Source organism: Entelurus aequoreus, linkage group LG04 (genome assembly GCF_033978785.1).
Source record: "Entelurus aequoreus isolate RoL-2023_Sb linkage group LG04, RoL_Eaeq_v1.1, whole genome shotgun sequence".
In the NCBI taxonomy this organism is placed as follows: domain Eukaryota; kingdom Metazoa; phylum Chordata; class Actinopteri; order Syngnathiformes; family Syngnathidae; genus Entelurus; species Entelurus aequoreus.
Genome location: NC_084734.1, coordinates 81,503,078 through 81,516,624, shown reverse-complemented (window position 1 = coordinate 81,516,624; position 13,547 = coordinate 81,503,078). Strand labels below are relative to the sequence as shown.

Genomic DNA, 13,547 nt, shown 5'->3' with positions numbered 1-13,547 from the left:
ATAACTGTTAAAGTGTAAGATAAATAAGCATGAAACATGTATTTTTCTAAACAAAAATAGCAGCCAATGTTCTCTCATCAGCAATTTCACAAATACCATTATCTGGATGCTTTATTAAAGGCCTACTGAAATGAATTTTTTTCATTTAAACGGGGATAGCAGATCCATTCTATGTGTCATACTTGATCATTTCGCGATATTGCCATATTTTTGCTGAAAGGATTTAGTAGAGAACGACGATAAAGTTCGCAACTTTTGTTCGCTGATAAAAAAAAAAGCCTTGCCTATTCCGGAAGTAGCGTGACGTCACAGGAGGAAGGATTCCTCACAATTCCCCGTTGTTTACAATGGAGCGAGAGAGATTCGGACCGAGAAAGTGACGATTACCCCATTAATTTGAGCGAGGATGAAAGATTTGTGGATGAGTAACGTTAGAGTGAAGGACTAGAGAGGCAGTGCAGGGTGTATCTTTTTTCGCTCTGACCGTAACTTAGGTACAAGGTCTCATTGGATTCCACACACTCTCCTTTTTCTATTGTGGATCACGGATTTGTATTTTAAACCACCTCGGATACTATATCCTCTTGAAAATGAGAGTCGAGAACGGGAAATGGACATTCACAGTGACTTTTATCTCCACGACAATACATCGGCGAAGCTCTTTAGCTACTGAGCTAAGGTGATAGCATCTGGCTCAAATGCAGATAAAAACAAAATAAATAAATGCCTGACTGGAAGGATAGACAGAAGATCAAAAATACTATAAAACCATGGACATGTAACTACACCGTTAATAATTCTCAGCCTGGCAAAGCTTAACAATGCTGTTACTAACTACGCTGAAGCTAACTTAGCAACTTAGCAACCGGACCTCACAGAGCTATGATAAAAACATTAGCGCTCCACCTACGCCAGCCAGCCCTCATCTGCTCATCAACACCCGTGCTCACCTGCGTTCCAGCGATCGGCGGCCCGACGAAGGACTTCACCCGATCACAGATGCGGTTGGCGGCTAGCATCGGCTAGCGCGTCTGCTATCCAAGTAACTCTTTGTTGTGTTGCTACAGCCAGCCGCTAATACACCGATCCCACCTACAACTTTCTTCTTTGCCATCTCCATTGTTCATTAAACAAATTGCAAAATATTCACCAACACAGATGTCCAGAATACTGTGGAATTGTTCGATGAAAACAGAGCAGTTTGTATGGTGACACATTGGGTACGAATACTTCCGTTGCCGTCGTGACGTCACGCGCATACGTCTTCATACATAGACGTTTCCAACCGGAAGTTTAGCGGGAAATTTAAAATTGCACTTTATAAGTTAACCCGGCCGTATTGGCATGTGTTGCAATGTTAAGATTTCATCATTGATATATAAACTATCAGACTGCGTGGTCGGTAGTAGTGGCTTTCAGTAGGCCTTTAAACTCTATAATTCACTCAAAAAGGCCCCCATGGTGTAATCCATTGTTTTTGTTGTTGGTTGTTTTTTGTATGTACAGTACACCTATTCATTCCTGTCTTAGTCTTCGTGATCTCCACTGTGGACTTCTGTCTGTATTTACTCATGTTTTGAGAGCAATAAAGGACATTCTGTACATTTTTTCAGATATTTGGAAATTACATTGCGTAAATTAAGCGTGTCACAGTTCCAATACAAAACGTTGGTGATATTTCCTGGTTGCTTTGTTCACTTTTAACAGTTATTTTCTTTGATGCACACTTTACGCTTTGCAGGGGTCGCCAACTCGTCGATTACGATCGACCAAACGATCTTTGGGACTCTACTGGTCGATTCTAAAAATATTTGGAAAAAATAATGTTTTAATCTGTGACCAACAGACCCCCCAACAGGCGCATGTTAGCTGCTGAACACGCCCGCACGCCTCGCCTTTCGTCAGCCTTACATCCTGCCGATCTCGACACCACGGCCCCACCAATAAGCACAGATGCACAACTTGCCTTGGAAAGCCGCGTTGCGTCACTTGCACATCTCAAAAAATCCTCAAGCTGCTACAATGCATTAAAGGCCTACTGAAATGACATTTTTTATTTAAACGGGGATAACAGATCCATTCTATGTGTCATACTTGATCATTTCGCGATATTGCCATATTTTTGCTGAAAGGATTTAGTAGAGAACATCGACGATAAAGTTCGCAACTTTTGATCGCTGATAAAAAAAAGCCTTGCCTGTACCGGAAGTAGCGTGACGTCACAGGTTGAAGGGCTCCTCGCATTTCCCCATTGTTTTCAATGCAGCGAGAGCGATTCGGACCGAGAAAGCGACGATTACCCCATTAATTTGAGCGAGGATGAAAGATTTGTGGATGAGGAACATGAGAGTGAAGGACTAGAGTGCAGTGCAGGACGTATCTTTTTTCGCTCTGACCGTAACTTAGATACAAGGGTTAATTGGATTCCACACTATCTCCTTTTTCTATTGTGGATCACGGATTTGTATTTTAAACCACCTCGGATACTATATCCTCTTGAAACGCGAAATGAACATTCACAGTGACTTTTATCTCCACGACAATACATCGGCGAAGCTCTTTAGCTACGGAACTAACGTGATAGCATCGTGCTTAAATGCAGATAGAAACAAAAGAAATAAATCCCTGACTGGAAGGATAGACAGAAAATCAACAATACTATTAAACCATGGACATGTAACTACACGGTTAATGCTTTCCAGCTTGTCGAAGCTTAACAATGCTGTTGCTAACGACGCCATTGAAGCTAACTTAGCTACGGTACCTCGACAGAGCTATGCTAAAAACATTAGCTATCCACCTACGCCAGCCAGCCCTCATCTGCTCATCAACACCCGTGCTCACCTGCGTTCCAGCGATCGACGGAGCGACGAAGGACTTCACCCGATCATAGATGCGGTCGGCGGCCAGGAGACGGAGGAAGTCAAGGTGAGGTCGCCGGCTAGCGCGTCTGCTATCCATCTCAAAGTCCTCCTGGTTGTGTTGCTGTAGTCCGCCGCTAACACACCGATCCCACCTACAGCTTTCTTCTTTGCAGTCTTCATTGTTCATTAAACAAATTGCAGAAGATTCACCAACACAGATGTCCAGAATACTGTAGAATTATGTGGTGAAAACCGAGCTTTTTGTATTGGATCCAAAGGGGTCCGAATACTTCCGTTCACTACGTGACGTCACGCGCAAACGTCATCATACCGAGACGTTTTCAACCGGAAGTTTCGCGGGAAATTTAAAATTGCACTTTATAAGTTAACCCGGCCGTATTGGCATGTGTTGCAATGTTAAGATTTCATCATTGATATATAAACTATCAGACTGTGTGGTCAGTAGTAGTGGCTTTCAGTAGGCCTTTAAGGCTGACTGTTGCAACGCATCGGACATTTTCATTTCTTTTCATCTAACAACTCCCCTCAGTTACGACCACCATTGTGTGCCTGCTACAGGAAGCTAACAAGCCAAATAGAGGGCTTCGGGTTTTGTGCTAAAGTATCCCACAATGCATTGCCGGCAGCCATATTGGTAGGCTTTGTTTTAGGGTTGTACGGTATACCGGTATTAGTATAGTACCGCGATACTATTGAATCACATTCGGTACTTTACGGCCTCTAACAAGTACCGGTCCTCCACCTCCCCGCCCCCCGTCGTCGTCACGTCGTGTCATTGCTGGTTTTTCGAGCAGAGGAGCATGTTCGGCAGCGCACAATCCCGGAGTACTTACAAGCAGACACAGTGTGTAGACAGAAAAGGGAGATCGGACGCATTTTGGCTTAAAAACTAACAATAAAGGTGAAGTTATAACACTGAAATGCCCTCAGAAAACGATGCTTTAAAACATGGCTGGCTAGCTAGAGGCTAAAGTCCAGCCGCAGTCGGCAGTGTTTTAGCTTCTTTTAAATCACTAATCCTCGCCTCCATGGTGACGAATAAAGTAAGTTTCTTACAAGTATCATCCCTGTAGGACGAGGAATGGCTAAACATGCTTCACTACACACCGTAGCTCACCGACGTCAAGATGTAAACAAACACCATTGCTGGATCTACACCTGACATCCACTAATGATACCAAGTAATCTAATTGATACTACAGAATTACATAAATATTTTTTGGCATCACAACATCTTCTTTCGTTTTTAAAAAATGTATAATATGTTTATAAACTCAGGAAATATGTCCCTGGACACATGAGGACTTTGAATATGACCAATGTATGATCCTGTAACTACTTGTTATCGGATTAATACCTACATTTGTGGTATCATCCAAAACTAATGTAAAGTATCAAACAACAGAAGAATAAGTGATTATTACATTTTAACAGATGTGTAAACAGAATATGTTAAAAGAGAAAGTAAGCAGATATTAACAGTAAATGAAAAAGTAGATTAATAATTCATTGTCCACCACTTTTCCTTAATAATTTTGACTAAATAATAGAATGGAAAATGACACAATTTGTCACTGCATATGTCAGCAGACTAAATTAGGAGCCTTTGTTTGCTTACTTACTACTAAAAGACAAGTTTCCTTGTATGTTCACTATTTTATTTAAAGACAAACTTGCAATAAGAAACAAATGTTTAATGTACTGTGAGATTTTATGTTAAAATAAAGCCAATAGTGCAATTTTTGTGGTCCCCTTTATTTAGAAAAGTATCAAAAATACCGAAAAGTATCGAAATACATTTTGGTATCGGGACAACATTACTTTGTTTACCGAGAGCAATAGCGCTATTCAATGCACACGGGATATTTACGTAGTATTCAGTGGAAAATAACATTGCACAGGCTTTGGTACGATGGAGAAATCTAAGTCACTAGATGGAAAGTCCCCTACTCGTTTCAAGGAGAAAACAGCTGTAATTGAATGTAAAGATTCCTTACCAGGTCGACAAGTCTGAGTTGAGTAGAGGTCCCGACATCTTCCCCGATGTTTCATAACCGGACTTGGTGAATTATTTAATTTTTTTAACGTCAAGTCTAGAAAGCTATGACCGCTTTGTTTGTGGATAGATTTGTGCGTTTATCCGTATAAACCCAGCGGACAATGTGTTGTCAAGGCTGCAGTCATGCATTCTCAGAAATGATCCGACCCAAGTTTGACACCCTGAATAATCATGGATATCTAACCTATGGTCATCTCAGCACACTGACTGTAAGGCAGGATTGGGAGAATGCTGTTCTCATGTCACTTCACTTTTCTTTAATGTGGAGGCCACAGTCCGGATGAGAGAAGTAAGTATTATTTTTTTAATCAACACACCTACTATCAAAGTTATTTGACCAAGCACATCAAGTTAATGCAAAGTGGGGCTGAATTTACTTTTAGATTAATTTTCTACTTACAAAGTGTTCTTAATTACCTGAAATTAACAGAGGCGAACAAACACAAACTTAGATGTTGTGTCAAGTGTTGTCCTTCTTGTCATTGGTTATTAAAAATACACAACAGTCAGGAGGTTTGCAAATCAGGTGGCCTATGTGAGGTGAGATTTTATTGCCCTTTTTCCTTTGAAGAACATAATGTATTACATATGTCACACTTGAAACAATGCTCCATATCCAGAACATTTGTTTAAATTTTTTCATGTCAAATAACTCACGTCACCTGCAACATGACATAAGTTTACTTATATTTACTTTGTATTTTTCATATAATAGTAGAAGGGAGTTTGTATCTTTTAAAGGCCTACTGAAATGAAATGTTCTTATTTAAACGGGGATAGCAGGTCCATTCTATGTGTCATACTTGATCATTTTGCGATATTGTCATATTTTTGCTGAAAGGATTTAGTAGAGAACATGGACGATAAAGTTCGCAACTTTTGGTCGCTGAAAAAAAAAGCCTTGCCTGTACCGGAAGTAGCGTGACGTCACAGGTTGTGGAGCGCCTCACATCTGCACATTGTTTACAATCATTCCCACCAGCAGCGAGAGCGATTCGGACCGAGAAAGCGACGATTACCCCATTAATTTGAGCGAGGATGAAAGATCTGTGGATGAGGAAAGTGAGAGTGAAGGATTAGAGTGCAGTGCAGGATGCCAGGATGTATCTTTTTTCGCTAGGTACAAGGGCTCATTGGAGTCCACACTTTCTCCTTTTTCTATTGTGGATCACGGATTTGTATTTTAAACCACCTCGGATACTATATCCTCTTGAAAATGAGAGTCGAGAACGCGAAATGGACATTCACAGTGACTTTTATCTCCACGACAATACATCGGCGAAGCACTTTAGCTTCGGAGCTAACGTGATAGCATTGTGCTTAACTGCGGATAGAAACAGAAGAAACATGCCCCTGACTGGAAGGATAGACCGAAGATCAACAATACTACTATTACTTCTACTCTCAGGAGACACTGAAATAAACCCTGGACCTGTAACCACACGGTTAATGCTGTCCCGCCTGGCGAAGCCTAGCAATGCTGTTGCTAACGACGCCATTGAAGCTAACTTAGCTACGGGACCTCGACAGAGCTATGCTAAAACCATTAGCTCTCCACCTACGCCAGCCCTCATCTGCTCATCACCACCCGTGCTCACCTGCGTTCCAGGGATCGACGGCGCGACGGAGGACTTCACCAAGATCATCGGTGCGGTCGGCGGCCCGGAGACGGAGGAAGTCAACCCAGACACCGGTGAGGACAGCGGCGCGGCGGCGGACGGTGTTGTGGCTTTCGACGACACCCCGGCCGTCCTCCTGGTTGTGTTGCTGTAGCCAGCCGCTAATACACCGATCCCACCTACAGCTTTCTTCTTTGCTGTCTTCATTGTTCATTAAACAAAATGCAAAAGATTCACCAACACAGATGTCCAGAATACTGTGGAAATTTTGCGATGAAAACAGACGACTTAAGCTGGCCACCGTGCTGTTCCTAAATGTCTGCTACAATCCGTGACGTCACGCGCAAACGTCATCATATCGAGACGTTTTCAGCCGGATATTTCCCGGGAAATTTAAAATTGCACTTTATAAGTTAACCCGGCCGTATTGGCATGTGTTGCAATGTTAAGATTTCATCATTGATATATAAACTATCAGACTGCGTGGTCGGTAGTAGTGGCTTTCAGTAGGCCTTTAAGGACAGACGCAACAGTCCAAGCCCTGGCAGCTGTACACTGTGTTTCCCTTGAGAAGGCAAAGGAAATATACAAAACAGGACCAGAGTATGAGTGGAGGTAAGCTGCTTTATAACCTCAGAAAAATATAAGTTATTATTTTACTTACTTTACTTTACTGTTGAAACAGTGAGAAACAACTTGTTGCCCACCGGCCCACCAAGAACCTGAGTGAAGAAGACCAAGGAAGACAAACAGTTTGAGGGACAATTTTCAAAAAGCTCTGCAATACTACGAGTTTTTAAATAGACGTTGAATTTTAATAAAAAATAAATTTTCTGCTTTTATTGCTTGTTGTTTTACTACACGGCAGGGTATATAAGCGTTTTCTCTTTTTAATGACTGTTACTAACTTCAAGATTAGGTTTACAGGTTTTTGAAATGTTGACACATGATTCTAGTACAGGCCTGGGCAATTATTTTGACTCGGGGGGCCACATTTAGAGAAAAAATTCTGTCTGGGGGCCGGTATATCTATTTTTAAGAACACTTATACAAAACCTAACAATAATGTCTGATTGAATGCTAAAAACGTTATGACAGACCGCCTTAAAAAACGTAATGGAATTTTACATTTTTCTATGAACGATAAAACACTGAATATTGACAAAATATGAACACCCCCTTTCGATCGACATATTTTACAATCAAGTGAAACTTAACTAAAATGCAACAAACAGTGAAATAGGAGCGCGAAGGGTACAAAATAAACCCACCTACAATCGGATATATCTGATATATCACTAAGCTTTAGAACTTTGTTGTGAAAATCTCCTTCCGTGTCTGTGGAAATGCTTCCCGCCCACACTGCTTGGTGCCTGGTCTGAGCTGCTGTGACTTAGATGACCATAGTGACTAATTAGATGACCATAGTAACTAGTATATCATCCATAAGCGCAGATTCCAACCATTTAAATACTTTGTATAGTTCAAGACTTACTGTAATTTGAAAACATCACTGCACATCATAATGGCAGCTACACATTTCCATCTTAAAGATATAAAAAAATTAATTGGGAATGTCCGGCGGGTCAGATTGAAAAGCTTAATGGGCTTATTAATTTGCCAGGTCTATTTTACCAACTTCTTCCAAACTACAGAGGGCTCCACCACTACAATTCTTTACAAAAATTCAAACTGAGGTTGGAAACTATAGTACTAACTCCTCTTCAGGACCATCACAGATAGACAGACAACATTCACACTCACATTCACACACTAGGGACAATTTAGTGTTGCCAATCAACCTATCCCCAGGTGCATGTCTTCGGAGGTGGGAGGAAGCCGGAGTACCCGGAGGGAACTCATGCAGTCATGGGGAGATTGTGCAAACTCCACACAGAAGGACCCCGAACCCCAGTCCCACCGTGCTGCCTGCTTGAGAAACAAAAAAGCGGAAAACTCATGCCAAAAGTGTTAACTTGGGGAAAATTGTCATGCGAATCCTTTTGTGTGTTTGTGAAAAATGTTTTTGCATTTGTGAAACCATTTTTTTTTTTGAGTTTGTAAAACATTTTTTTGAGTTTGTGGAGTTTTGGCAGTAATTTCACTCCATCGTCATAGCTGAGAAAGGGATCTCGGGCTCGAAAAGGTTGGTGACCACTGCCTTACAGACTCAAACTATATATACTCCTTACCGGCAATAGGAATGTTATTGTGTTGCTGACTTTTCATGTGTGTGTCGGTGGTGTGGGCCAAATTATTTGCCAGAGCCTCTTTGGTCAAGATATTGTCACGACGCGGACTCGAACCCGTGTTGCTCCTGCAACTGAGTGTCAAGATTCCTCCTCTGGCTGCTTGCCCGGACACGCCCCTGCTCGTGCTGGGAGCAGCACGCCCACACAGCGACAAGGCTGCAAACAATCACTCTTCAGCACACCTGCACTTGACGAGAGGGAGCAGCATAAAAGACCAGCAAAGCCAGGAGACCTTCGCCAGAACGTAGCCACTCTTCCCTAAGTAAGCATCACGTCTGGCACCCCTCCCTTGTTCCTTGCTCGCCTTCTTGTGCTCTCCCTCGATTCCGATTTGATGTCTTTTGTGTTTTCCGCAGTGTCTTTGATCGTGTCTTGCCTCACGACCTCCTCCCGGATCTTTACTTGCCTTCCCCGATCCTCGACCACTGCTTGGACCCTGACATCGTGACCTCTCTCCAGCCCCCGACTGCTTGCCTTCCTGCTGACTGCCTCTTCGCCTTCCCCCTTGGATTTGACGAAAGATACATCCAACACGCACCGACAACATCCTCTGGTAAATTCCACATTGTTAATGCCACACATCGCCCGCATTCATCCACTAGTGGTAGCATACACACCCCACACATTCATCAAAGGTTTCAATAAACCTTCTAAACCGCAGTTCTGCCCTGGTGTTGCCTCCTTCCCTTTGCCTAGTACACAACAGATATTATAGAAGCCCTATTGATGTGTGACCACAAAAAGGTCAAATGTCTTAATTTCAATAATCAATCAATCAAAGTTTTTTTGTATAGCCCTTAATCACAAGTACATCAAAATGCTTCACAAACCACTACGACACAAACCGGTACTCGTACTACACACAACTGTTTGTTACTTCATAAGCAGATTTGATCTGGCCTTGCCAACAAGCCTTTACACTATCTAGTGTGCAAAAATTCACGTTGATATGGTCCAAAGTGGCCGTATGTGAATATATATATTCTGTATAAACAGTATTTGTATTTATTGATGTTGTAATCTTTTATTGCTAGCTATATAAGTTGAACTACGATAATAAATGAATTAGCTTCATAGTACATCCTTGTACCATGAAAATTTACTTTTTATAACATTGAAACAAACAGAAAATGTTTATAACATTGAAACTAACAGAAAATAAAATAATGTACAATAAAATACATGTAATTTTGGTGTGGTTTTAAATTATGGCTTCAGTGGCTCTACTGTGTAGAGTTTGTACCTGCCCCTGTCTCAATGATATAATCACAATACCAAGTGACACAATCAGCGTTCCAGAGATAAGATCCCTCATGGAAACGACTACTGGATTCCTGTTAATGGATAAATGCTTAGCTTTTTTAAACTCGCACATATGCTCTGCTTTAAGCTCGCCTAGAGAATGGACAATTAACTGTCTGCAATTAAAGTGACTGTTTGCAACCTTTACATGGCTGCCCACAGGGCACAAACCTTCGAAAGTGTTGTAAGACATTTACTTTTTTTTGTTCTCTCTCTTTTAACCACTAATGTTAAATTAAGGTGTTCTACAAACCCCAAAACCAGTGAAGTTGGTACGTTGTGTAAATCGGAAATAAAAACAGAATACAATGATTTGCAAATCATTTTCAACCTATATTCAATTGAATAGACTGCAAAGACAAGATACTTAACGTTGGAACTGGAAAACGTTATTTTTTGCAAATATTAGCTCATTTGGAAATTGATGGCTGCAACATATTTCCAAAAAAGCTGGCACGAGTGGCAAAAAAAGACTGATAAAGTTGAGGAATGCTCATCAAACACTTATTTGGAACATCCCACAGGTGAACAGGCTAAAAGGGAACAGGTGGGTGCCATGATTGGGTATAAAAGCAGAATCCATTAAATGCTCAGTCATTCACAAACAAGGATGGGGCGAGGGTCACCACTTTGTGAACAAATGCTTGAGCAAATTGGCAAACAGTTTAAGAACAACATTTGTCAATGAGCTATTGCAAGGAATTTAGGGATTTCACCATCTTAAGGTCTGTAATATCATCAAAAGGTTCAGAGAATCTGGAGAAATCACTGCACGCAACATTGAATGCCCGTGACCTTCGATCCCTCAGGTGGTACTGCATCAAAAACAGACATCAGTGCGTAAATGATATCACCACATGGACTCAGGAACCCTTCAGAAAACCACTGTCAGTAACTACAGTTTGTCGCTATATCTGTAAGTGCACGTTAAAACTCTACTATGCAAAGCGAAAGCCATTTATCAACAACACCCAGAAACGCCACCGGCTTCGCTGGGCCCGAACTCATCTAAGATGGACTGATGCAAAGTGGAAAAGTGTTCTGTGGTCTGACGAGTCCACATTTCAAATTGTTTTTGGAAACTGTGGACGTCATGTCCTCCGGACCAAAGAGAAAAAGAACCATCCAGATTTTTATAGGCGCAAAGTTGAAAAGCCAGCATGTGTGATGGTATGGGGGTGTATTAGTGCCCAAGACATGGGTAACTTACACATCTGTGAAGGCACCATTAATGCTGAAAGGTACATACAGGTTTTGGAGCAACATATGTTGCCATCCAAGCAACGTTATCATGGACGCCCCTGCTTATTTCAGCAAGACAATGCCAAGCCACGTGTTACAACAGTGTGGCTTCATAGTAAAAGAGTGTGGGTACTAGACTGGCCTGCCTGTAGTCCAGACCTGACTCTTATTGAAAATGTGTGGCGCAATATGAAGCCTAAAATTTCACAACGGAGACCCCGGACTGTTGAACAACTTACGCTGTACATCAAGCAAGAATGGGGTAGAATTCCACCTGAAAAGCTTCAAAAATTGGTCTCCTCAGTTCCCGGGCTACACCCTGGACAAGTCGCCACCTCATCGCAGTAATAAAATAAAATAAGTATTAATATTTCTCTTTTCAATTTTCCAATTCCAATTTTCGGCTTCCTCCCACCTCCAAAGACAAGCACCTGGGGATAGGTTGATTGGCAACACTAAATTGGCCCTAGTGTGTGAATGTGAGTGTGAATGTTGTCTGTCTATATGTGTTGGCCCTGCGATGAGGTGGCGACTTGTCCAGGGTGTACCCCGCCTACCGCCCGAATGCAGCTGACATAAGCTCCAGCGACCCCCCACCCCCCCCCACCCCCACCCCCCCACGACCCCAAAAGTGACAAGCGGTAGAAAATGGATGGATGGATGGATTTCTCTTTTGGTCTATGCTTTCTATGTGATTTTGATGTGGTTCCTGTATATTTTGATAATTGTCATGGTAAACATGTTTCCTGATGAAAATAACGCGTCAAAAAAATAAATAACTGTATTTATAACAAACATGGCATTTTTATTAGAGCAAGCCAGCGTTTGTGGGGGGGTTTTTGTCCGATGAAAAAATATTGTTTTATTGCTTGGAATGAAATTGAATTAATTGAATGCGTCTGTCAATATGGAGAATTATATACTGTATCCAAGATTAAATACTTCTCTAAACTGGACTTTAAGACAAAATGAATGTGATCATACAAAGTACGTTTTCATGGAGGATAGCTATTGCTGCTTCAGATACAAATACAGGAAGGTAAGATACACTCACAATATTGCATTTATTTTGTTAAAAGCAAATGGGACCAAAAAGTGATTAATAACAACTTTATCAAAAACTTTTTGGACCCATTTATCATATAATGTCATTATGATAACGTTTTTATGAAAGCAAATAACTCCCTTCTTTTTCCTGTTACTCTAATGTGCAACCTAAATACTTCAAAAGTATTTATGCCTCACCTGGTGTATAATTCACCGCACGTCGCTGACAACGATTAATAAGTGAAAGGAGTCTGACGAGTGTTGAAAAAAAATTTGAAAAGGAATTTTACCTTTGCAACCTCATTATACTATTAGCTAAGTTTTATATCCATAAATGTAAGTTTCTCAATACCCGACCTGTTTTTTGTGCCTTTAAAAAATATTTAGAACTCTACGTTAATACACTCTCTACCTCTAACAGCCAAAAAGCTGTGAAAACGATGATGCTGTGTTGCAAATTTAAGTTATTTACTGAGATTGAGTGAGCCTATGGCTTTGCACTTTGTTTATTATATATACATATATGTATATCATACTTGCCAACCCTCCAGAATTTTCCGGGAGACTCCCGAATTTCAGTGCCTCTCCCGAAAATCTCCCGGAACAACCATTCTCCCGAAAATCTCCAGATTTCCGGCCGGACAACTATTTTGGGGGCGTGCCTTAAAGGCACTGCCTTTAGCATCGTCTCTCACCCGAAAAGGAGACTATTATATATGTCTCCGTTAGGTATATCTATAACCCATAAAATAGGCAGGCACGAAGCTATTTCTCAGTGTGTGTTTATTCCAGCCGGCACGTTAATACACTGACACACAACATCCGGATTCCCATCATGCATTGCTTCAAAACTACGGCAAATTGTAATATCCAAAATTTCCAGCCAGACAAACAATATTGGGGGCGTACCCTAAAGGCACTGCCTTATATATATATATATATATATATATATATATATATATATATATATATATATATATATATATATATATATATATATATATATATACAAATCCTGTTTCCATATGAGTTGGGAAATTGTGTTAGATATAAATATAAACAAAATACAATGATTTGCAAATCATTTTCAACCCATATTCAATTGAATGCACTACAGAGACAAGATATTTGATGTTCAAAC

General features: G+C 41.0%; 1 protein-coding gene across 3 annotated transcripts in view; it reads left to right on the top strand.

The window, feature by feature from the left end:
* Positions 1-13,547, top strand: part of nexmifb (neurite extension and migration factor b) — a 667,809-nt gene that overhangs the window by 255,625 nt on the left and 398,637 nt on the right. The gene's annotated exons all lie outside the window — the stretch shown is intronic.